The following is a 25,854-nucleotide window of genomic DNA, read 5'->3' on the forward strand; positions in this document are numbered from 1 at the left end:
CGGGGGTGTGCGCTCGCCCCGTCTGAGCGCGGCGGGATTGTGAAACGGGGCCGTGGGGGGCGAGCCGAGAGGAGCCGGGCAGAAACATGAAGTCATTTTCCCAACCGGTAACTCCTTGAGGGCCGGGCTCCCGCTGCAGCAGCCGCAGCCGCCGGCTCACCTGGCCCCGCCGGGCCGGGACAGGGGCTGCAGCCGGGGCCGGAGCCCCCCCCGGAGCCCCTCGGGGCCGGGCACCCTCCCGCGGGGTCCCCGCGCCCCCCTCGCTGTCAGCCTGCACGGAGGCACGGCCGCCCGTCGGGTGTCCAGCATCAGAGCCACAGCCTTCGAGTGCTTTGTGATTTACATCTGCGCTTCCCGTGCTCTTACTGGGTACAAATACGGGACTAAACGCGCTCGTTTAGGTGCACACGTCCGAGCTGTACGCGGTCACAGGCACAGCACGATGCGCGTCCCATGCACAGCGGGTGGAGGGCCAGCTCCTGCAGCCGGCACAGGGCAAGGACCGCAGGAAATGCCACGCAGTTACCTGTTATCTGCAGCCTTATCCTTCCACCTGCCTGGGGGGGGCGGTGGGAATTTGAACATTTCGCAGGGAGATCTTTCAGCCGGGGCACGTGAGTCTGTCCGGCTCCTTCGCGTGGGGCACGGGCTGAGACCGACTGCTCCAGGCTAACGGCTGGGATGGCTCGAACTGATTTTGGCAAAACGGGCTTGTTTTTGTGAAATCTGTACCTTTATCTCAGGTGGACAGAAGCAGAAAATGAGGAGGATGTAACATGGGGCATAGGAGAAAGGATGACACAGTGTGACTGCACTTGGGTGTCCTCATGTGGGCTCTCCTTTTTAACAAAGGCAGACACTGCCAGAACACACACACACACACATATATATATATATATATATTTTTTTTTTTTTCAGAAGAACCTGGATAGACAACCGCAGGAAAGAAGCAGAATACTTTTTTTTTTTTTTTTTTTTTTTTTTTTTTTGGAGTGGAAAGGCAGCTGTAGTGATTTTGCCCAGGGGGAGATGACAGCACTGAGATGCAAGTATAACAGAGTGATCCTCAATAGCAGCAATCAGAACCATGCCTGGTGCTCAGCAGAGAGAAGCCATAGCAATAATAGGATAATATTAGAATAACAGAAACAAAAACAGAATAAAAGGATAAAACGTAAAACTAACACTCTGAGTGACTCATATCAAGGATTTGTTTGCAAGGCGCCAAAGGCCAGAAACAAGCAGACCAGATCAGCTCAGTACTGCAGACAAGCCTGGTGTTTTCCTTCTTGTTCATCAGGGGCAGATACAGCAGGGATGGACACTCGTTTCCATTTGTGATAGCACATCGATGCACGTCCAGGAGAAATATTTCCTTTCAATTCCAGACAGCTCATGACCTGTTCCCTGCAGACAGATCAGCTTTCCTTTTGTTCCCCTTTACCTAGCTGAACTGAAACACCGACTATTCCTAAAATCACCTGACCTTGATGGAATGCTACATTTACTTAATAATATATTTTCAGCAGGCTTTCTGAAAGTTAGTCTTGTTTGTAATTTTTAATTTTGTGATTTTATTTGATGTTGTCCTTTTTTCCTTGTATCATGTCTATTCCTTAGCAGTGTCCAAAAGACCTTTTTGTGCTGATCACTGTTATATGGGTTTACTCTTGACAATGCATCTAGTTATATCTTCAGAGTGAAATACAAGAAAATTCCAATTGTTGTTTCTCATCTTAAAGTTTCTAAGCTTTCTGTCTTTACTGCCTCTTACTGGTTTTTGTTATGTTTTGTTTTGTTTTGTTTAGTCTTTGTATTTGAGTGTCAGTGTGACTTTTCAGAAGTACAGAGTATCCTTACATGCTCCCATGGAAGTTGCTAATTAATGCCTTACAAACTCAGTGCTTGACAATCCAGCGCAAAGCACAGCATTCAAGAGGAGGAACTCAAATTTACACAAGGCCATTAAAATGCTTCTGCTACTAGATGCTGTAGCAGAAGACAGATGGCTGCATCCTGATGTGCAAAACCTTCTTAGTGGGTACCCTCAAAAATAGTGGGTACCCTCAAAACTATTAACAAAACCTCAAAAATAGTGGGTACCCTCAAAACTATTAACAAGGGATCTTGAGTTCCTATAGCTCTTTAAGAGATGGGTTTTCTGTTGTCCATCAAGACACAAACACTTCACCCATTTTTTGGCTTATTTCTTGTTAAGTATTTTTGTACTGAGCATTTGCTGAAGTTAAAGGGTCAGTAAGTGCTTCCATGTCTCTTCTCCATAGTTTCTGTGATACATTAGTGATATCTTCAAGAGCCTACATCAAAAATCCCAGGCTTCAGAAGAGAGGTGTTTTTTTTTTTTTTTTTTTTTTTTTCCCACGTATTTTCAAATAAAAAGTCACTACCGGCTTCACCAAGAGGTTGAATAGGAAAAAATGAAACCAAACTGCCCCGTGCTCTACTTGAATTGAACAGGTAGAGCAGGACATTGATATCCTGCGTTCATGTTTCTCATAACTAAACATTGCTTTGAGAATCTACACGTGACACCAAAGAGCACTGGCACACAGGAACAACCTTTGCTTTTGCTGCATCGAAATTTTCTTTGGTTCTTTGCCAGCAGGGAACCACAGAGATGTTGGGGATTTTTTTGTGAAAAGCTCTGGGGATTGCTCATTTTCTTTCCCTAAAGGCAGGCTTGCATCATTTTTAAACAAGACTAGGATATGTAGTAATAGACTCAAATTTTCTTCTTGAGCATATCATATGCAAATACTATGAATTTCCATGCCTTAGGCTAAATTAGAGGTTTAGAAGAAAAATTCTTAGCTTTAATTTATGTTCTAATTTTCAACTTTATCTGCTTAGTCTTGAGAAGAGAAATCATGCCATGGTCTTCTCTAGTCAACCTTCAAGCTGGCTAGTATGTGGTCCCAAGTTAAAGAGGCCCTGGAGATAACTGTTCTTGGGGAATATCCAACTATCACAGGTCACCCTAAATAGACATGTCCCTGCCAAATCATAATGATTGCAGACAGATACCCATATGTACACCTTTATGATTCAAAGTGGTCTTAAGCAGCCATTTTAACTCTGGAATGGGATTAAGGTAGCACTCGTCAGTCACCCTAGACTTGCCCCAGTAGTACCTTTCTGCTGTGGCTGCACTGATAAATGGCATCAGTAAGTGATTTCATAAACCTTTCTCATGGGAGGAAGGTAGCTCGCACTTTGCCTCCATCATGGTGCTGCACACCTTTTCATATGGCTGCATGAGGCACCAGAGCAGAGAACTGGTCAAGTTACAAATTCTCCCATATTTTGTCTTTCACAAGCTCAGCACCTGCATACTAACTGTATTTGGCTTCTTCGTGACCATTGCCCACTCTTGTGTATACACGGTTTTGACGAAGATCCCTTTTTTATTATGAGATTTGTGTTTTGAATTGGTGGACTGTGCTTCTATAGAAAGTCTCTGTCCGCTTTTGAAAGTAAATTGACTGTAAATTCTGCTTATGTTTAAACAACTTCTTGTTTCCATTTGAGCTCTCTTCTAAGTATGAAAGATGAAAATTCAAAGACATTATATGACTAAAGAGAAGAGGAAGGTTTTTCAGTCATCGGGGAAGATGATGAAGCTGAAAAGAGAAAACAGTGAGCAGTTAGAGTATATCAGAGGTACTGAATGGTGTAACTATTTGTTATTTTTACTGTTTATCATTTTTTAACATAGTATGTTAGAAGTAGATTGTGTTTTACAAAACATTCAAAAGGTAAGTTCTTCCGCACAGCTTGCTCAATGAGAAAGGAGAACAAAGGGGTGTCAATGTTTAGCTACGAAACAATCACACTTCTGAGTGCATGCCAAGTCTAGTTCAGTTCTGTAAGCATAGGATCTCTTTCAATCTTACATAAAAATTTGATATGTTGTTAATGAGACCCTTGTAGATCTAAGTATTTACCTACATTCAAGTCTATTTTTTTGTGACCATGATCTCTTTATCAGGCTGTTCTCTCACTCAGTCTGACCTCTAGCCATGCATCTTCATTCTGTTTTACTTCATGACTGTTTTTCTGCAATGTTGTAAGTTACCTAACCCAAATCGTATAATCATCCTCTTGTGTTTTTCTCCTGGATAGCAGAAGGTTCTTTTTCAACTGACAGCTGAAGTTGAACAGTGGTTATTTTTATAATTGTATGCAAAATTATTCAAGAGATACTACTTAGGCTTGAGAGAGCTTTACTTCTACATCAGAGTTTAGAATATGGAGAGATGTCTAAATTGGAAGTAGGTGTCATTTTTATATCCAATCTGAGTGTAATGAGTCATACAGACTGTCCACCTAGAGGGCTATCTTTTACTTATGCTACAAGGTGGTAGTAATGCTTTACTGGACGACTGATAAATGTATCATAACTCCATTTCTAGAATCAGGTGCAAGAATTTAGTGCATCTCCCTTTGGGAGATAACATTCAATAGTAAGTTATATGTGTTGGAAATTTTTCATAGATGAATAACTACAAAAACAAGACACACTATGCACCTACTACAACAGATGTGCAGTTATACAAAGGTTTTTGGAGCTCAAGGATCCTGTAGTGATATAGGGGAACTACTGAGGAGTTTGCCACTATGGTCATACCTTTGGCCTTACAGTCCTGTCAAAAAATCTTAACGTCACTGCTCAGAAACTGCCTTAAGTAACTTCCTTCTTACTGTGAAGGTTTTAACAAAGCCCTTTATTGTTCTATACTGAATTTGCTAAAGGGAATCTACTCACTATAGTGGGAGCCATTTGTAATTGCACGTCAAAACACTATAACAGCAAGGATTAATAGGTTGTGCTGGATCTGTAATCTTCACTCTTCCCATACTGCTATTATTGAAACAAAAGTATCCTGAGGGGGCAAGCTGGCTATAAAGACTATCCAGTCATCAGAGGGTTCAAATGGTCTAGGTCCAACTAGATCTTTCCACCAGGTGGCCAATTAGAGGGCTAGATGGTTTTAGTTTAGATGGCTCAATGGGGATATGGGAGATGTTGAATCACATCTCTTTCCTATCCAAAGGGATTGGAAACCCAGATTTGCTACTTTACAGGAAAGTTCTCCAACTCCTAAAAGTAATCATGGCCATCAGGTATTTTCCATTCTGTCCTCTTAAAGTGAACTATTTTTCATCAGATAGAAGAGGTCAGGAATCAATGTGCTGCCTTGGTGGGCTGGCCTGTATTTCAGGTAATGTTTGCCACAGTGTATAACACAAGAAATGTAGCCCTTGGGCAGAAATAGAAAGTGATTCCCAAGAAATCTTGTGACCTCAGAGCTGTTGAGTAAGCCTGGGCAGGACTGAGGACCCACAGTATTGTCTCTGCTTCCTCCATAGGTTGCGTTTGGGGAGGAAGAGCTGGTTTGCACACCCAAACCCAGGATAAGTTCAGTGTTGGCTGCCTGGGAGAGAGATCTGCTTTCCTGAGGGGGAAAAGCTCCTCTCCTTGTTGTTTCTTTTGCGCTGGTGCAAGAGCTCCTCATGTTTTTTGACTGTCTCTCACTTAGCCCTTTGCAGGGGAACATCATGGCTCTGTCTGCCCCAGTCAGGTGCTGCTTGGTGTAAAGTCCCCTGCTATCACTCGTTCTGAATGTAGCGATTCCCCTGCTGGTTTTAAAAATACATGTGAAACCAAAAGGAAAAAAAAAAAAGAAAAAAAAAGAACACTAAAAAAACAGAAGCAGTCTAGATGAACCAATGGAGTCTGAAAAACCCTAACTCTCCCCTATGCCTGAAATGGTGTATGACAGTGGCAATTTTGGTGTGAAGAGGGAACGCGTTGGGTATCTCCCTTGTTGTCTTTGTACCTTAGCTCTGCAGTATCACGTCACTCCTGTGGCTCTCATCTTCATTGTTATTTATAAAGGCTCAGGTCTTGGGATTTATATGGTCTACATTTTTCTCATGCATCTTGCCTGGACTTGTCAGGATGAAGTGCTTAGGCTTTTGAAACATGTCTGAAAATGAAGTGCATTCTCTTTATTCCCCATAAATACAACAAACATTAGCAAACATGAACAGAGATGAAGGACTTAGTTCAGAATTACAGGTGCTTTTAAAAAATTGGTAAAATAAACTTATGTGTTTCATTTCATATAGAATATATTCCTTGGTGAGTGTTGCACTTTTCAGCTATGTGCTATCCATGTTTCCCAGTCAGCCCAGGTGCCACATACCTATCTAGTGAAATCTGCTGCTTTCTGCCTGACACTTCTTATGTGGTTCCATAGCTGTTGTGGGTTAATATCAGCAAGGGAAAGCCATTACTCAAAGGAATGGCACTGCCAGGCCACAGTCTGACTTCTGCCACAAGTCACTTTTTCTCACCATCTCCCATGTGTGTTGGTATTGACATTTGAGCAGCTGGGGGGAGGATCTGGTTGGAAACCAACCTGGCAAAGGAATGTAATAAAAACAGATTTCAGTGGGATCTATTCTATGATATGACTCTCTGCATGGTTGCCCAAACATTTGTGTCAGTGTGATGATGCCTGATTCCTAGGACTGCATAAATAATTAAATAAAAATAAAAACTGCAAATAAAAAAACTGTCGTTATGACAAACATGAAGAACATTTTACCTCATCCCAAAATAGCATTTAGTTCTCACTTCTCCAAAGTAGCACATACTCTTGAAACCAGATTAAAAAAATAGAAGGTTTTAAGAAATTCCAGTGTTCATCACTTTTCATAACAAAAAAATCTCGTAGCTAAATTCAATCTGAATTCATGAGGACTTCTGATTCCTCGCGCTTTCAGCTTTCACATTATATTTTGGACATGTTTGTTATTCCCTAAATGGTCTTTTTAGCCAGCTCTACCCACTGCTCACAGAAAGCCACTGCACATGTTTTATGCTGTTGTAACTCCTGTGGTTTTGAAAGGACTCCTCTTGCCTGATGCCCATGAAAGAGAAAAGAAAGTCAAGCTGAAGATTTTTGGAGTCTTAGACAACTGTTAGTACGTATTTTGCCATCTGAATAGGTAAGTCCACACCTGCCATTTTTTTATACTAAGCTATTTGAATAGGTTGCAAGATCCTTTGTACTACAAACTTCACGAGATCCTAACCTCTAGAAGTCATAGCTTTTGAAAAGGGTTTTGGTGTGTGGGCAGATAGCCTAGCTACAACCTTCACTGATCTTTGGTCTACCAAAATCCTCTGCAGGACCAAAAGTCTGCCAAGAGTCAGCAAAGCAAAGATTTTCTGGCTTCTTACAATGATAAGAAATGTAGAAGGAGGAGAGTACTTTAACTTCCTTAGAATTCCTTTTTGTTTCATATTTCATAGTTTTCTTATGATGTATGTATAGAGCAAATTTTGTGTATTGTTTTAGAGAAGCAGCCACAGGGGTAAGTAAAATAACTGCTTATCAAAAGTGAAAAATCAATGTCACACAGAAGGAAAGTTGCTTTTTAAATTTTCTCAGTGTATGGTAAAATTACTGTAAAAGGGTGGATTTTGTTTACACTGAACTTAACGTCAACATTCCTATTGATTTCATTATGAACCTGGCACTGTCTTGTATGTAAAAGGAAAGACAGATGAATGGAAAATGCGGAAAATGAATTCTACCATCCCTCCTACCTTCTGTACAGTTTGTTCACTCTCACCTTAGCCGTAGTCCCTCTCACCACGATTTGAGAAAACATTTCTTAAAGTAGTACCATTAGATCAAAGGCTAGCAAGGTAAGAAACATATATAACTTGTTGAGCTTTTGCAAGGAAGAAAACCAGTCAGATGGTATAAGAAAGGGATAATTTACTGGTCCCATACATTAGATGACATCTGCTTAAAATCCCTTGTTTGCCATTGACAATCCCTTGTTTGCCATTGACACTCAGTTCATTGCCAGGGGATGAAGTCACTCTGCCTGTTGTGCCAGTTCTTCCTTTGAATTAGCCCCTTAAGCACTAATAATCTTGATAAGCCTGGGGTAACAAGAAGAGAATAACCTTGAAAGGTCACAAACTATACAATGGGAACATGTCTCTAAATCCTTCTAAACTGCCATTCTCAAGTAAGGAAGAAAAAGGTCACACGAAAATAATCCTTACATTACACTACAGTAAATCAAGGCTACTGCACAGCCTTGAAGAAAAAATGAAATACCAGTGAAATTTTTGCCTTACCCTTATTTTCTTCCTTTTTTTGGGATCTGGAATGACTTTATTAAATCCAAAGTAGTAATTTACACAAAATAGAAAATATTACTTTTTCACTGTAAATGCTCTAAAAAAATCAGGAATGGCTCCTGGTGTTTCTAGATTGCAGGACATCTGTGATAGCTGACTGGCTTTCTCAGTTTGCTCAGAAATTGAATTGTAAATGAGAGTCTAGAATGTTTCCTGCTAAAATTGGGCACATCTAAAGAGATGTTAGATTAGAATTTTACTGTATATCACCTGACATGTAAATGATCATTACAGGGAACCATCAGCTCCTGGTGTCCCTTGCCCTGGAGCTTGGTAGCAGTGTTGATGATGTTACACCTCAAACAGAAGTGCCCTGGGGCCAGGGACTGCCATCATCAGGGCCCAGTCACCATGATATACTTCCACAAAGTAGATAACTAACAAGCCACAATGACTGTCTTTCTGAACCACAGCTTCATTGTCTTGAATATTGTCCTCAGTGGCATAGATCTCTTCTTCCTGATGCAGAAAAGAAGACTAAATTCTTCAGCTCTACTATCTGTATCTGTACCATAGACACTAAATATTACATTACAGTATTATATTACAGTATAATTTCAGCTGTACCATACATCAGCTATACTGGCAGTGACAAAAGCACTCCCTGGGAGGAGGGGGGAAACTGGAGCTGGTTGGCCATCTTGGGGCATTCCCACCACTCTGTGGTTCAAGCTCCATCCAGATAATCCACAGCAAAGCTGCCAAAAACTCAACATGTTGTTTTACAGACCCATAGCAAAGAGGAATCTGTTCCTGTCTCTGCTGTGGTGCTGACAGTAACTATAATCGTACTCTGTTTTGTAGTGGAGAAACTCTTGCACAGGGAAGCATCTCTAACAGAAGTTTTAGTCTTGGCTCTGAAAGGAGCCACACAGTGGTCTTGGGCACTTCACATGGTCTGGAGTTATTCTTAAATATTCACCAAAGGGTCACTTTTTGAATGCTGTCTTGAGATGTACTTCTATTCACGTTTCCATTTCTCCAGCTTCTTGCACAGTATTGTCTTAGATGTGGAAGATCTTCGAATAGTAGGTGGCTGCACCGTGTTTCTGAGAGTCTTGTTGTCACTGGTGGTAATGCTATGCCTACACAGCAGTGAAGCATACGAAGACATCCACAGGACCAGGGTTCCGCTATATAAAGCTATTTTTAAGGTATGGTGTCTGAAACCTTTACTTTCAATGCACATTTCTCAGCATATGCTGAGCTGGCAGATGTAGGTGTCTCTTTTTCAGGCAGAATTTTATGCAACATAGGAAGAATATGTTAAATGTTTCCTGGAAATAAATGGAATCTTTCCAAGAGCCTGAGCACCAGAAGAAAAAGAAATGCAATACGCTGACATAAAAGATCATGCTTAGGCAAAGAAAACAGTTGGTTTTAGGTAAGTAATGTAGTATTATCCTATTACAAATAACCAGTCACATTCTCATGGTTTGTGTCATTTCTCTCTGCTGATTTCTAACTTTCCAGTCTTGTGTATTTTATTCATTACAGTTAGTTTACAGTGCTGAAAAAAATCTCTTTTTTCTTTAACAACTCATACCGTGTAGGTAACATTTCTCCTAATTAATAGTAGTGCCCACACAATTTGACTTTTCAGCTTGGTGGTTTTATCATTGGGCTGCAACAGAAGGTTAGGATTATTGTTGTTGGCAGTTCAGTTTTCTCATGGTTTTTTTTTTTTTTTTTTTTTTTTCTTTTTAAATGGTTGTTTAGTAAGCGATTGAGCAGATGAAAGAATTAGGTTTGCTTCAAATTGCTAGGGTGAAATTTCAGAATTTCCACTTGACGTGATAGGATATTTATCATATGTTTTGAGCAGATGTTCAGGGATTATATTTATAATAATGTTTGAACTTACAGAATGAAACTGATTCAATATAGAGTATCAAGTTAAAAATGGCTTAAGAATCTATTTCTATGCATAGATGCTCAAAGATTTTAGGAGAACAGATTTTGTCATACCAGCGCCTCTTGTACCCTTGTACCAAGGGATTTTTGCCACTGAGTTCAAGAAGATTGGGAAGAGGCCAACAAAGTCCATCTTGTTGATCTTCCCCACATTGCGAAACTGTTTTAACTACGGGTGCTCTAATAGCAGTGCTTGTAACTCTTTTGCTGGGAATGCTGATTGGAAAAGAGAATACAGCTGGCATAAACATAAATCTCTCAACAAAGAGATTTGGAAGGGAATAGAAATATTGCCTATTGGTAGCTAACTCCTCATCCATGATTCCATCTCTGCTCCTCACTGTTTTCCCGGCCAGTAATTCCAGAACTGAGCTATGCCCAACAAAACCAGACAAGCTTAAAGTGCTGTTCTGGGGGAGTTGGTGCCCCTGTGCACGCTGAGAGCTGGACTAAGGGTGTGTGGGCAACTTCTGCCAGTGCTGCTGTGGCGTGGGTCAGAGCTATAGCGTCCAGCACAGAGAGAAAGGAGTTCATCTGCTGACAGCCCCACAGCCACCTCTTTCTGTGCTAGGGAGTCCCAGCTCCACTGGTAGCATCCAAACAGCACTCTTTTCATTTTCTCATCCAGCATGCAAATGTTGGACAGGGCATGGGTAATTCTAGGTGCTCAGATGTGATTTGCAAAGAGGATGTCAATGGAAGTTAGCTGTGAGCATACTGCTGGCTACTGCTCAGGTAGGCTCTTTTTGCACACTTTTAGGATGATTATGCATGCAGGACATTTTGGATCACAGATTTGTCATAATTTTTCTACTTTGAATTCAAGATACAGAGAATCTGGCATTTATTTTTATTTTTCTAGAAAACTCCTGGATTATTGTGCAGCAACGTGTGCCTATGAATTTTGAAGGGATTGGTATGTGGTAGCATAGCCCTGTTAACAAGTATTCTTCATTTACTTCCTGGGTGTGGACAGAGCTGGTTAAAAGGCAGAGCACTGCTGAATGTTAATAAGTTCGTGGAGAAGAATGAACTTATGAGCTGGGTGCTGTGATGGCAGCAAAACATTGGATGGAAATAACTGTGGAAGAGAAGGATCCTTTTATATAAGTGGATATGCTGCTGATGTGATCTCAGCATGGTCTGGTGAGGTATATCCAACAGAAAAGAACAAAGCATAGTGCCCTTATGCCCAGATGTTTGTGAGATTTCATTTAAATATCATTCATGCTTAAGCAGAGATAATCTGGTGCCCATCAGGGTGCCCAGAGCTGCCCAAAGTGGTCAGAGGGATGGAGAGCTTTGTGCTGGAGAGGAGCTGGGAAATGGATGCTGCGTTTAGCCTGGCAAAACAAAGCCACAGAGGGGACAAAGGCTGCTGCCTATCTGCCTATCAGCAGTGCAAATATCTGAGGGGATAGCAATGAACGCATGGGAATAAACTAGCTGTGAACAGAAATGTGACTTTCAAACAAGAAAGTGCTTCCTAACCACGAGACAAATTTCCTAACCAGAAAAAAACGTTATGCAGTGAGGTAGGTCAGATGCTGGAAGAGGTGCCCAGATTGCCATCAAATCTCCAGCACTGGAGAAGCACAAAGCTTGACTGGATGAGACTCTGAGCAACTTGGCCCAGGTTTGAACTGGCTGGTTAAGCAGAGGGTGGCCCAGATGACCTCCAGAGGTGCCTTCCACCCCAAAGATCCCATGTCCCATTAAAATGAGGACATTCCCAGACACTCTTCACAACATGTTAGTGACAGGACGAATCAAAGAAAGGAAAACCTCTCAAAACCCAAACTGCTGTTAAGGCAGACCTTTCTGACACGTTTATTGTGCATGTTGGTGGTAGGCAGGAAAGAGATCTGGGGACAAGGCTGTTTTTACCAGGTTTTGTGCCTTACAGGGAGGACACACAAGGACAAGGCAGAAAATGTTTAGCCATCTCTTTTTATATTTGGGCCTCAGTTTAGTAGCAGAAATGATGCTTTCCCTGCATTTTTTGAAACAGAGGAACCTAGAAAATTACCTATTGATTGTCTTTATCACTTTTTTTCCTCAATTTATTTTTCACAAGATTCAGTATTTTTTGCGGGAGAGCTGAGAATGACCAAAGTAATGAACAAAAGGAAGTGCTGAGGGTTGGAAAAAATCTGTCATTTTTCAATGAAGAAGACTACAGATGAGGTAGAATGGGGATATAGAGTGGGGGGAAAAGTTGGGGAGGAAGGAAAAATTCAAAAGAGTATTCAAGAGGAGATGAAGAAAAAGGAAGCAGGGGAAGTAGAGTTTTGCTAGAAAGATTCACAAATTCTATTTATTTTGCAGTTTCAGTGTCAAAGTCTCTTAGCAATTTAAAAGGCGAAATGAAATGGGGAAGCATAGTGGACATGACTTTCACTTTTGAGTCATGGAATGACACAGCTTGCAAAAGATGGGGCACTTGCCTGGGCAGAGTCAGCAAGAACAGTTTGTAACTCCTCACCCAGTGAGACTGCTGTTCAGCTGGGATGACCATCTCTCTGGGGGAGAGACACTTGAACCTTCAGGTCCATTAATTCCTGAGAGTAGCAGGAAAGATCCCTTAATCATTTGCAACTCAGTTTTCTGTCAGTGTTGTTCCAGTGAAATAAAGAGACAGTTTGACTCCTCTCAGGGACCTCAAGCACATCTACCACACTGAGCTGATTACTGCAGGTGGTAACTGTGTTCCCGATGTGTGTTCACTGTTGGGAGATGCCAAAATTGCTTCAAGAAAAGAAGATATTTGCCACATGTTCAGGGTTGTGTTTCCTACACACATACTTTGGTAAGAACTGTGCATTAGTGGCTGGTGTGCATGGCCCTGTTTTCCTTGGGAAACTAATTTCTTGGTGTACTTGCTTTCACAAGTGCTTTGGGCAACTACCAGATGATAGTTTGGTCACAGATTGAAAGGATCTGATGGCTGTGGTTTTGTTGTTGTCCGGTTGCACCCCAAAGGAAGCAGTGAAATAAATGATCCCCCATGAGATGGTGCCAAAGTGTGGGATCAGAGCTTAAGGCTCATTGTAAAATTTTGAGATGGATTCAGGAACACACCGAGCTCCAACAGCATGATCCAGCATGATGCATGATCTGAATTGGGTTTGGCAGGGAGGGCAAGATGTTTAGAAATTACACATTTATGTCTATGCATGAAATTATGTATGAGAACATGTATAGTGAGATGGCTTATTAACATGAAAATGGGCTTCAGTGCCTGCGAATGATTTTAGCCATGTGTAGCTCACTGGCAAAGATCACAAAATTATTATTATAAATAATAATTATTATTTATTATTATCAATAAATATTATTCCAACCTAATTATTATTAGGTTGGAAAAGACCTCCAAGGTCATCTGGTCCAACCAGCCCCCTACCACCAATGTCACCCACTGAACCATGTCCCTAAGCACCATGTTGAACCTTTCCTTGAACACCCTGAGGGAAGGTGACTCCATCACCTCCCTGGGCAATCTGTTCCAATGCCTGGCTGCTCTTTCTGAGAAGAAATGTCTCCTAATTTCCAACCTGAACTTCCACTGGTATAACTTGAGGCCATTCTCCCTCTAGTCCTATCACAAGTGTGAGAAGAGGCTGACTCCCAGTTCCCCACACCTTCCTTTCAGGCAGTTGTACAGAGCAATAAGGTCTCCCCTGAGCCTTCTCTTCTCCAGACTAAACAACCCCAGTTCCCTCAGCTGCTCCTCACAGGACTTGTTCCAGGCTCTTCACCAGCTCTGTAGCCCTTCTCTTTACATGTTCCAGGGCCTCAATGTCCTTCTTGTAGTGAGGGGCCCAAAGATGTAGCATTAGATGTTTGGAAAAGGTCCCGGCAACTAAATTAGAGCAAACAAATCCTGGCCAAACTGTATATGAAATGGGAAAGCCTGGACAAGAAGTAATTGAGCCAGTCTTCAGCACTGAGAGATAACCTGGCTTGTTTGGCTCATACTTGAGGAGAAAAGTCTCATAGCCTAAACCCACCTGTAGAAGGCACAGGCCACATCTGCAGCCCAGCACTGGGACGTGCCCTTCTCATGTGACCCAGCAGAGATCAAGTCAACTCACGTAACATGCCAGATCCATCTTTTTTGTTGTCTCATGCTTTCATTGGAGAAGTCAAAGTTGCCATCAATGCTGTTGGAGAAACACCAGCAGTCCATGATAGGATGGATGGTCCTTTCTTCCTACTTTAACCAGTTTTCAGAAGGACTGGCAGTGATGATGGGCACAGGATGGTCTCCCTGCACAAGAAGGCAGGGGATGATGTGGAGCTGGAAACACTGGGAGCACCTGGCTCTACGGAGTCCTTCCAAGGAGAGTGTGGTCTGAGGTGACACACAGTGAACAAGGTCTTTACCTGAACGTGATGGTAAGGGGGAGTGTGGTGGCCAGTCTAGGAGGCACTGTGAGGTATGGAAATTCAAATAGGTGCTGCAGCCTCTGGGACAGATTTTGCTGGGCTGTTTTCTGGATAATAGGTGTTATAACAGATGTACCAGTAGCTTCAGTGTAATTATCTGTGTTGTAAGCATAGACTCCTTAAGCTCAAGGTCAGGGAAACTTGTGCTGCAGTTAGCCTATGTTTACGACAATGGCTAAATGCACATAAAAGTTAAACTGTGTAACTAAGATCCATTGTAATTGAATCCATCAAATGTTTACTTGATCCTGCTTAGTTCAGTTACCATTTCATTTGCTACTACATGCTCTCCAGACTAAGCTAGAATTATAGCCCTGTAATTTAGGGACCAGCTTTTACACCTGAATGCCTAAAAATATTGAATTGTGATTATAAACCCAATTTATATGGATTGACTTTGCACCTCCACTACAGACAATGAAGAAACAGAAAATAAAGAACATGAGAAAAAAACTATTAGGAGAGATGTTTGCCTTCCAGCTGGTCTACATTCTTGTAAAAGCAATAATTTGCGTCAAAGTAATCTAAACAGAGCAATCAGCAAAGGAAATTAAAACTGTCGTTCTCTGACATAGAATACCACTTGATGAGAATGCAGAACATCTGTAAGCTAAATCATCTACCTAATATTTCATCTTCATGCTGTCCTTTTTACAGACCTCACAATAGTGTTACTAGCCTATGGCTCTTCTCTGGCAATTAAATGGTTAGCACTGGTAAATTGTGTTCTGTGGTAATTGTGTAAATTTATATGTAAAAAAATATATATTTTTTCATATTCTCTTGAAAAACAAACAGGATAAGCTGTAACTGGTAACTGCTTTTGGAATGTGAATTACTTTTAAAGTCTTCTGAGAAAAGAAAACAAAGCTTCAGGCCTCAGTCCTAGAAAAGCAAAAAGAACCCAAAGAAATAAACTCATTTGCACTTTACATGAGTATTTTTAGACAACATGTTTTGCTTATCATTCTTACCATTTTATTTAAAAATGTAAGGTTATACATATGTTAAAAAGGAAATTAAAAAAAAAAATCCTCCAAACAATTCAATCAACACATGCACTCATTTTGGCCTGGCTGCTTACATAGTTCTAGAAAAGAATAACTTGGCATGTGAAGAAGTTAAAATATTCCCATTTTAATACTCTTTATCTATCCATTTTAGCTTTGATTTCAGGCAAGTTTACATGAATTGTTTCCTAGACTCTCTTAGAGTTGCTAAAATGTTTTCCTCCACCTCTCGCTCTGCAAAAATGACCAACTTCATGCTCGGACTTGAATGGATCTTACCTTGACTAACATCTTCATCACATTCTCCGACTTAACACAGAAGCTGAAGTGCAAGTTAGTCGAGGAAATGTTCTCTTTACTACTGCTCCAAAATGTAAAGAAAAATACCCTCCCCACCCCTTGTGACAAAATGGCAGTGGAAGTGCAGGCTGCTGGACCAGCCAGGCTGCTGCCAAAAGGGATGCCCAGAGATGGGAAGAATGAGAAGATCCTCACATCTCTTCTCCCCACTCTATTTGGGCTTCCTCAGACAAACCTTGCCAACTTTATACCCTTCTTATTGGTCCCTGAAAAAAATTAACTCAGTCAGCTAAGCCCATTTTGTTCTCTGCTGTGGGTGGGTTTGTAGTATGAATCCTATCAGGAGGATACAATGCCAGTATTGTCAGGTGTACAGACCTTTCAGTGATAAGCAATTCCAGAAAGCAAGAGGCTAAATGCATATTAAATATTTTTTTTCTTTCTATACTTGATTTGCTGGGTTTGAGCGTCTGGGTAATATTTATCTGTTTTTCTAAGTCTATCATCACAAGGGATGAAAATTTCATTATTATTATTATTATTATTATTAATACAATTATTACCATTATTACTATTAACATCAAAAGTGCACCTGAAACACTCTGAGGATATTATGGCTCTAATAGTGGCATCAATAACACTTAATAAAGTACTGGGAGGTCATGAGGTTCTGAAGTGGGTGAGACTGAAAAGAAATGCTTGCCCTCAGCTTGCTTGTAGTCATTCATCCTGAAGATAAATTGCCTAAGCAGGAAAACAGAGATTTGCTAAATTATTTCAGTATAAAATGTGTGGGGAAAATTACTGGCACAGTATAGTTAAATACCCTATCAAGCAAGCATAAGGACTTCAAGCCACCCTTCAGCTGCATAAACATCTTGGCCAGTGTTAGTCCAGTATATCTGGGTTTTTGGTCCATAACATTTTAAATGTTTATTTTCTCTTTCTGCTATTCGTGGTGCTAATACACAGTAAGGATTAATGAGAATTATGAGAATTATCTTCAAGAATTGAAAACGCCTCAAGAAAAGTATAATTCTGTTTCTTGGCTGCATTCAGCCTTCTATTGTGTGAGGGAGCCTAGGATTCTCCATTTTGGTAACATTACTGCTGTGTTCAGGTATTAGCAAATGAGAAGGAAGAGATGTTCAGAGGCATAAATAACAGTGATAGGTCCATTTCCCATGCGCGTTAAAGCTGCTTTTACCTTCTCCTTTAAATAACAAGCAGTTTAAATGAAATCCATCTCCAAAACCAAATTTTTCCTATTTCAGATTTTAGAAATCTTATAGAGATGTCTCATGCTTTAGTTTTCCTAAGTAAAATTCTTTTAATAATTGTATGGATTACAGGAGAAACACAATTTATTTGCCTTTCTACAATTTGTAATGTTTTCTAAACTGTCGCTAATGTCTTCACATTAAGCACAAGTCTTAATAAGTTCAGCTCCCTGTCACTCTCTTAGAGCCCTGCAGCCTCTGAGAGGGTTTGTCAGTCTTTTATTCCATCCTGGCACATTGTTCAGAGTGCCACAAGCAGAAAGTGCTCTTGACTGAGACACAGAATGATTCCCCAATACTGGTCACCAGAAGCTCAAAGGTGAAAACAGATGCAAATAAATCCAATGTTAACATTCCTAGAGTATGGTATTCTTACATGTTTATCATAACCCTCAGGTAACCTGCACTGAGTGCCAATAATTGTAATTAAGTCATCAAATAGTTATTAAAAAATGTAGAACTACCATGCAAGACAGGGTGGAGAGGCAAACTTTTTAGTACATGTATGACCTGAACTGTTTTACAGGGGCTCTTGCAGCTTTATTATTATTATTATTATTATTATTATTATTATTATTATTATTATTATATATTTTTTTTTTCCCCAGGTAGGTTGTACTTAAGTAATTAAAAATCTAGTGGTTACCCAGAAGATTGCCAAAGGAGACTCCAAGCAGAATGCATTCTCCAGAGCAGTAGTGTGTACATGTAGTCTCCATAGCTAAGCTTGGACATCCTCCAGAAATTCAAAGTGATGCACATGAAGATTTTTAGGCAGAGAGGCTTTTCTGACATTCACATAAGAGTAGAGGAAATGTTTCACCTTCAATGTCATGTTCTTCACTCCCTTAACACAGCTGCTGACATGCTCCTTTCAGCACTGTGCTTCTTCTAACAGTTCTTAATTACGCTAGGGGAGGGAGGGGGACAGTTGGTGCTGTTCATGAACAGCCACTTGCATCAGTGAGCCTGTGGTGATATACTGCCTTGAGTGACAGAGAGGAACTACACAGGGGTATGAATTTCCAAATTTTTAAACTACCTAGCTAACAAAAGTCTCTGTAGAGTTGATCAATTTCTTAACGTATTCTTGGTATTTCCTTGCAGTTCATTGATGTTTTGGGGAGCAATGTTGAACCTTTGACCAAAACAAAGGAATGACACTGTGACTGAGTGAGCTAACTGGTAAATAGTCTTGTAAGCCTTTTCTCTGATTGAACTTTGATGTGCATTTAACAGAAGTCTCCCCAACAAATGCGGTGAGACACAGATTTCATCCACAACAGTTTCCAGATCTGGTTTGTGCTTGCGCTGCTGATGGAGAGGAGGCAAAAGAGGGAAACAAGATGAACAGGGTTGGGGTTAAACAGTGAAGGGTTGGAGGGACTGTTATTTATTAAATTTTTATTCATTTATTTATTTATTTTTGTGTAGACCTTCCTTAACACCTGAAGCTACAGCCTCTGTTTTAGCTAGTGCTGGAGGGAGGGCTACTTTTCAGAGGGGACTGTGAAGAGAAGATACAGTTTTGAGCCAGCTATCCCCAGCAGACTCACCAGTCAGGTCATGGTGGTCCTTGGGTGACCTCTGGCAGCCTGGCTTAGAAACTGGACAGAGACCAGGTCCTGAGCCTGGAGCCTGACATCTGCAAGGATGCAGTCACGCCTGAGGATTACATAGCTGAATTTAACTCACTCCTATAATTCCAGTGGTAAGACTGGTGAGAAGTCTCTGCTCCTGACGCTTCCCACAGACTGTTTCTTGGCTGATCCTCTGGCAATGTCCCAAAACCAACAGTGTATTCTAACACGTCGGCAGGGTTTGTCAGCAGAAATTTAGGGAAAAAAAAATAACCACCAGTGTTGCTCATTTTAATCTTTCAGAAGATTTCAGAGTGCTGAGCAATGAGGCTTAAAGTGTTAGACGAGGAGCAATAAGGAAAGAGTGATTATTAACCACGTCTGATGAGAATAACATTGCAGATCCTGTCCTGAGTTTCGTGGATTTGTAGTAAGCCCCTGGCCTCATGGTTTTGCATATCGTACTATTTCAAAATTCATGAGACCATTATTTTTCCTTCACTAAGCCCTATTTTTCATGGTGTCTACCACATAAACCACCCAGAAACAGCTCATAATTTACCAGGTCTCTGTGTTGACTAGGTCATGTAACCACACCTGCCTTCACTGCTACCCTCACTTTTCCTGTCTCTGCATTTGGCTTCTGCCTTTTTGCTGTATCTCAGATCATAAAATCTGTGGGGGAAAGTCAACTTCCATGTGAGTTATACACTGCTATTTGCCATGAGATTTACTTCTGGATGGGGTTTGCACACTATCCTTTAATATCAGGGGAAAGAAAAGCACTATATAGACCTATCTGAAGGATTTAGGGACAATTAACACTTCCTAAAAGGTGAGCAGGACAGCCTGAAAGTCTGAAAATCTCCTTTATTTGCTCAGACAGCACTACAAACTGTTCAGAGAGACAGGACCATGGGCAGTAAGGATCTGGAAAGCAAAGAAGTCTCCCGTGTGTAGAGCCTGTACTGAGACTTTTATACAATAAAGCAGGAGACTAAGCAAAAAAAGACCTAGCAGTAGTGCTGTAAGGGTGTATAATTCATATTCTGAGTTAAAACTGTGTAAGCAACCTCAAGTAACCTGGTTAAGAGCCATTAACAAAGATGCTTTGAGAGGTACCACATGTGGGTCTACAGTGTTGCCTAAGTAAACCAGACAGGAGAGAGCAATTGGACTTGGTCCTACCCTCTCAATGTCTTTCTTGGGGATGAGACTTATTCCTGTCTTCTTTTGACCCCATGAGATGAAAGATAAGTTTTGTGCCCATCTTGGAGACATAATTCCTTGCTCCAGTGTTCTTGTGGTGGTTCTCAGAAAAGCCAATGTTTGATTTACTAGAAGGTATACTATCTTTTCAGAGGGGTCTTCCCCTAAAAACACCAGAGGGTAGGGCTGTGATGAGACAAGGCTCTCTTCATCACATTTATTTTTCCTGTGGAAAAGCAGAGGATCCAGGTCTGTGTCATTCTAGATTTATACCAGTGTGTATGCCCGAGGGCTCCTCTGTTGTTGACCATCCTGTTTTGCTGGGACCACACCACAGGAGATGCTGTAGAAGATCAGCTCCAAAAACCACCTAATGAAAAGGCAAATAATGTCATCCAGTACTTTTATTTGTACCGTGCAGTCTGAATCCATGCTGACTACACAACACAGGATGAGCTCTCTCTTTACCTGTGTAAACCACTGCCTTGTTCCAAGGTGCACACATTATTAAATGAAGACCAAAGGGTTGGGTGAAGGGTGAGGGCAGCAGCCCAAGTTCCAACTTTCCCTGACTCACTGCTGCATCCTGGCCACGTTCTCATGTGGCTTCTAAGCAAGTAACTTTTTCTGCTGACTCACAGTCTTACAAAGTGTTTTTACCTCATGACTGATCCTTTATTTATTTATTTATTAATCCAGAAACAAAAAACAGCAAACTCACTTCTGATTTCTGCTCTCTTCTGCCCTGGGGAAAGTTGCTGGGTCATAGAAAATGTGGATTCTGCTCTGCTTTATATCACTTCCTGCTTTTTCTTATTTTCCTTTCATACCCAGTGTTATCTCTGGGATATGGAAACCTCCACAGCTGCCCTGGGGAACCTCCAGCTGTCTCACTTACTCTCTGTCCTGTTAACCACGCGTTACCCTGCTAGAGGACAGCTGTCAGGGCCTTTCGGGGATTTCATTCAGCACAAACTGCTGCAGTAAAAAGGCGCTTGTAATATTCCTGCTGCCTTTGCTGCTCTTACTGTAAGTTGCAACAGCTTTCACAGCCTGTTTCCACACACGGTCACATGGTAAATCCCTGTTGACATCAGTGGATAAGCTTTCCAGAGCCTGCAGCCTGGCTCCAGCAGAGCCAGTGCAGAAACCCAGGACCTGAGCTGGGTTTTCTTGACCCAGTGTTAGGGAACTCCTGGGATTTGTAGCATCTCTGGGGCAACCCCACTTCATCTGCAAAATGAAGCCTCTGAGCTTTGCAGCTTGCTGCAGAGGCACTGTGCAAGAGGGATGTATTTTTGGCTGAATCAATCAGTATGCACTGAGGCAGGTTGGCATCATAAACAAACCTTGAGGTTCAAATCCCACATATAACAATCCAAGTGCCCACGTTGGGCAGTGATTTATTTTTCTATTTATCATGTGTTTCAAAGAGAAAAGATGTTTTTACATCTGAAATTTTGTGGAAAGCCTCTCTCTCTAAACCCATGAGATTTCTCACAGTAAGATAGTGTAACTAATGCCACGGCATTAGTTACATCAGCCACCTGACGGTGCCACAGCTTGGCCAAGTGTTTAAGTCTAGAAGTCTGTGTACGTGGAAGGTGTTGTCACTGTCTACACTGGAGGGGTAAGGAAAAGTTATTTTCAGTGTTAGGCTTGTGGCTACATCTTGATTAAAATTAAAAAAAAAAAAAAAAAGCAAAACAATACAAGTACAAACCACACTGCTATTGAAAAACAGGAGTTCATATACATGCTGAGGAGCCATCAAAGTTTAGCTGCACTTGAAACACAATCCCTGATTTCCTCTGTACAAAGCCTGGTGTCACAACTGCCTTTTGTCATCTTTACTTCAGCCCCCTCCTCCCAGCTCTCTGCCCAGCTGGCCAGTCCTGACACAGCCCACAGCTGTCATAACACTTATGCACACAGAATATTCAGAAGGATGGGTGTCTTGATGTGAGCCAAACCTACTGTATGTGAGGTTGAGAGTAAAGCTGGCTGGTCAGGAAGGTGGGGGGAGTGTGAATGGAATTTGGAAATTATTGTTGTGTAATTTCCAAATACCCTAAACACGGACAGAAGAAGGAACTGAGTTGATTTTTGGATTTATTTATTTATTTTTTTTTTCGGTTTAGACCACACTTGCCAAACATTGGACATCAGAAGCAATAACTTCAAAGCAGTGCACTAAGGTAAGATGTCACTGGAAGAGGCGTGCAGAATGAGCAGAAGTTCTCTGGGTAGTGTAGCATTGCACTAAGATGTGTGTCCACTGCAAGTGCTCCTTGTGGAGCCCTGCACAAAGCACTGCTGTTTTCGCATCCTGTTATGTTTCAGAAAGCCTCTCTCAGTCTCCCTGAAAGAGACTGAAGTGGTTTCACTCTCATTGCTTTGCAGATGCCAATGGTTTGCTTGGTTTCAATGGAAAAAGGGAAGAGCAAACACCATCCATTGACCAGAAATCAAATGTACCTGCTAAGAGAGAAAAGAAGAAGCTGCAAGTCTTTCTTGCTGAAGTAAGTTGACCTTATTTCCTGGGAAGCCTGTGAGGAGAAAAAAAGGAATGTTAACCCCCTTATCTCTCTTCCCAATTTCCTAAGCCCTATTATCTGATTTGCACAGTCTCAAGATGACTCACTCATCTGAAGCTTGGTGTTCGGCGCCTCTTGAGAGCCATGGTTGGTCAGTATAGCATAAGTGTGCTAAAGGAGAAATGCAAGAGGAAATGGTTGTGATTTCTCGAGAGCGAGAGCTGGAGCTGTTGTTCAAAGCTTTCCAAGATTGTGCAGGGTCCTCTCCTGCTTCCTTTTTCTATGAAAGAAACTGTGATGAGCTGCACTGCATCCTGAGCATGAAGAAGTGGTGATCCCTGGCTGACTCAGTGGCTGCTAGCAGTAGCAATATCACTGTAATTAATCAGTCAGTCAGTCCCCAGTAGATTACCTACAGTCATTCTCTTTGTTGTGCAGGCAGGGAATTGAAGGTGCAGGGAAGCTGCTTTGTCCAAAGACATAAGGAATGAATGTCAAAGCCCCCAGGAAAATCCTTGAGGCCAAATGTTATTTTCAAAAGTACACATTACAAGTTATTTACATCTTAGAAATTATTTAACTGATGTTTCACACTCATCTTTACTGATTTTTCAAGCCATGTGACAATTTTAATTTTGTTGTCTAATGTTCAAATTAAAGGTAAGAAAACCCGAAGCCTGGAGGTTAATCATAAAGTGCAATGAACCTGAACCCAAGGGTAACTTGCTGCCTGTTTTCTACAAATGGTGTTTCAATGACTAGAGTTTCTTAAAGAAATAAACATACTATGATGTTTCATCTGGTGGATTAATAAGTAGATTTTACCCTGGTGGCACAGACTAAGAGGGACCCCAGCTAGCTCTAATCAGAGGAAAATCAGAGCACATTGCCACTACATAACAGATTTTTCTCAGCATCACCAAAAGCTGGACTCATTACAACTGTCTTGTTACAAAACCACTCTTCTTAATATCCACTCTATTACAATTGAGTGACAGGTGTTTGGAGTTTAAACACATTCATTTGGACTGTAATAAGCCTTTTGTCACAGAACTAAATTGTTATCCTCTATTCTTCCAACTCCAGAATTTGTTACAAGCCACACTTCCTGCCTACAACTTTTGAAAGATCCTGAGCTTTGTGAATTTTCTCTGTTAGCATAGACTCTATCTCAAACAAATGGAATTTTAATATTTATTGTTTGCAGGTCTGATGGGCTAGAGCAGAAGTTTCTCTCTGAAAGATATTATGGGAGCTACAGTTGGAAGATATTTAAGCTATACTGCAGCCTGCAAGTACCATGTGTATTTCTCCCTACAGCTGTATTTTCAGAAGCCTGTCAGCACAGACACCAACTAAAACTGGACAGGACCCTAAAACAGTCTTTTTTTTTTTTTTTTTTAAGAAGGTGCAATATAGATATTTCCTATGAGTGTGGCTGATGGCTTCATCTCTGTATCACTTCTTCACTTCTCCCTGCCTGCGTACTACATTAGGTAACCATGTTTTTTCAGACTGGTTTTGGAGCTTTGGGACTTTCAAAAGGAAAGTTGTCCTGTTTCTTCATATTTTCCATGAAGCCAGGAATGCCACGTGTTTACACTGGCTGATCTCATGTCACATTGCTGGTCTTTGCTGCTGAATTCTTAACGTTTCAGTCTTTGCTGCTGAATTCTTAACATTCCTGCCCTAGTGGAAAACTCTCGTTAAGAAAAACCAGGCTTCCCTGTCATGGCCAACAGCAAGAGTTAACTGAAAAATAGTTTCACAAAAGCATGTTCTGGAGTGAGAATGATGGGACCATGTTGGTTCCCTAGCACTGTGTGGTGGTATAAAACTCCCTTAGTTCTCATGTTGGCTTGGTCACACTCAGCCAGGGTTTTGACAGCTCTGCAGGCACCACCAGCAGAAATTTCGGAGCAAAATTGGCCTGGCTTGCTGCCACCTCTTCATCTGTTGATGTTGTTTCTGAATTTCCTTAGAGTCAGTGAGATCACAGCCTCTAAACACTACAGCTTCCCAGCAGTATGCCGGAGGAAAGGACCCAGTCACTAATTCTTTTATAATGTTTGGCTTAATATCTGTTGAAATTAAAAACAAATTCTATCTAGCATCATCCCCTCTGAAATAGGATGACCTTTTCCTTCAGCACTCCAGAAGCTGGGTATGCTTGTCACAGCTCCCTGTTTGACATCTGTGGTTGTTTTTTGGTAGTGATGGGGACTGCATTTCGGTGTCCTTACAAGTATCCTGTACATGTATCTCAGGTATTGCTCTTGCTTTTTACTGTTCTGACTCTGAAATAATAGCACAAAATTTAGTGCACAAGATATGGTAACTCTCCCCTGGGATCTAGGTTTTGTGTAGGATTATTATGCCAAAGAACATAATTGGCATCATGGACTTCAGTTTTGAAAACTTTACAGAATCTTTTCTAGTTAATTCCACCCATAAGAAATCATGTTTTCAACAGCTCGCTAAATTATCTTGGAGTCACCCTCTTAGGAAAGACTTTCTCATTCCACTCTTCTGGAAATGGAGCCATCAAATACTTTTCTGGAAATGGTAACCTAGCAGGAGCAGATGTTACTGGTTCTCTGGACTCTCCCTAACTAACAAGTGAGTCTTTTCACTCCTCAGTGTGTTACAGCTTTTCTCTAGATTAAATTACGCTCAGCTATTTCTGCTCAGTGTAACTGGCATTGAGACAGCTGGCTGGTTTTGGCATCCAGAAAGCAGGTAAGTACATTGTATGCTGATAGGAAGCAAGTTGCTCCATCAGATAGAGTGGAACAAATTGTGCACTAAGTCAGTACGGGGCCTAGAAGGACTTGTGAGCATTAGTAGAGTCCTCTTCCCACAAAAAGAGTAAAGTCTCAGTTGCAGAGACAAGAAAATGCTGTCTAACAATGCTTGGTGGATACCTTAGTCCCTGCTTATGTGCACTGTCTTTATTCTAAACTGTTTTATTTATTCTATTATTATTATTATTATTATTATTTAATTCTGATTTATTTTTCTTTGCCTTTTTCTTTGCCTTTTTCTTTTTCTTGTGTATCAGAATGAAATTGTAGCAAATAGTCTCTCTTTGACTGCCAAAAGTTATGGGGGTAGTGAATGCTGTGATCTTCTCTGCTTGATGCTTTCCCCTGGGATTCACCACCCTGGGCCATGCTGGCAGCAGAGGCAATATGGGTGTGAATGCACTGGTGCTTTTTTTTGTCTGGCTCATCACAGTATTTTGGCTTCTCATGAATGATTCAGTTGTACTCTGACACTTATTTATTTGTTTGTTTGTTTGTTTATTTTATTATTATCTCTTCT

At 41.2% G+C, this 25,854-nt stretch overlaps 1 long non-coding RNA gene across 5 annotated transcripts; it reads left to right on the top strand.

The window, feature by feature from the left end:
- Positions 1–20: 20 nt before the first annotated feature.
- LOC101794014 (uncharacterized) lies at positions 21–22,657 on the top strand. Of its 5 annotated transcripts, XR_002402647.4 has the most exons (6): positions 21–7,038; positions 9,237–9,405; positions 9,487–9,635; positions 18,312–18,389; positions 22,135–22,191; positions 22,397–22,657. It is a non-coding gene; the product is annotated as an uncharacterized lncRNA (long non-coding RNA). The 5 variants fall into 5 exon arrangements; XR_005263258.2 differs by having other exon boundaries at positions 21–9,405; positions 9,472–9,635; XR_002402645.4 differs by having other exon boundaries at positions 21–9,405.
- Positions 22,658–25,854: the final 3,197 nt, after the last annotated feature.

The sequence above is a fragment of the Anas platyrhynchos genome, chromosome 2 (assembly GCF_047663525.1).
Source record: "Anas platyrhynchos isolate ZD024472 breed Pekin duck chromosome 2, IASCAAS_PekinDuck_T2T, whole genome shotgun sequence".
Lineage (NCBI taxonomy): Eukaryota > Metazoa > Chordata > Aves > Anseriformes > Anatidae > Anas > Anas platyrhynchos.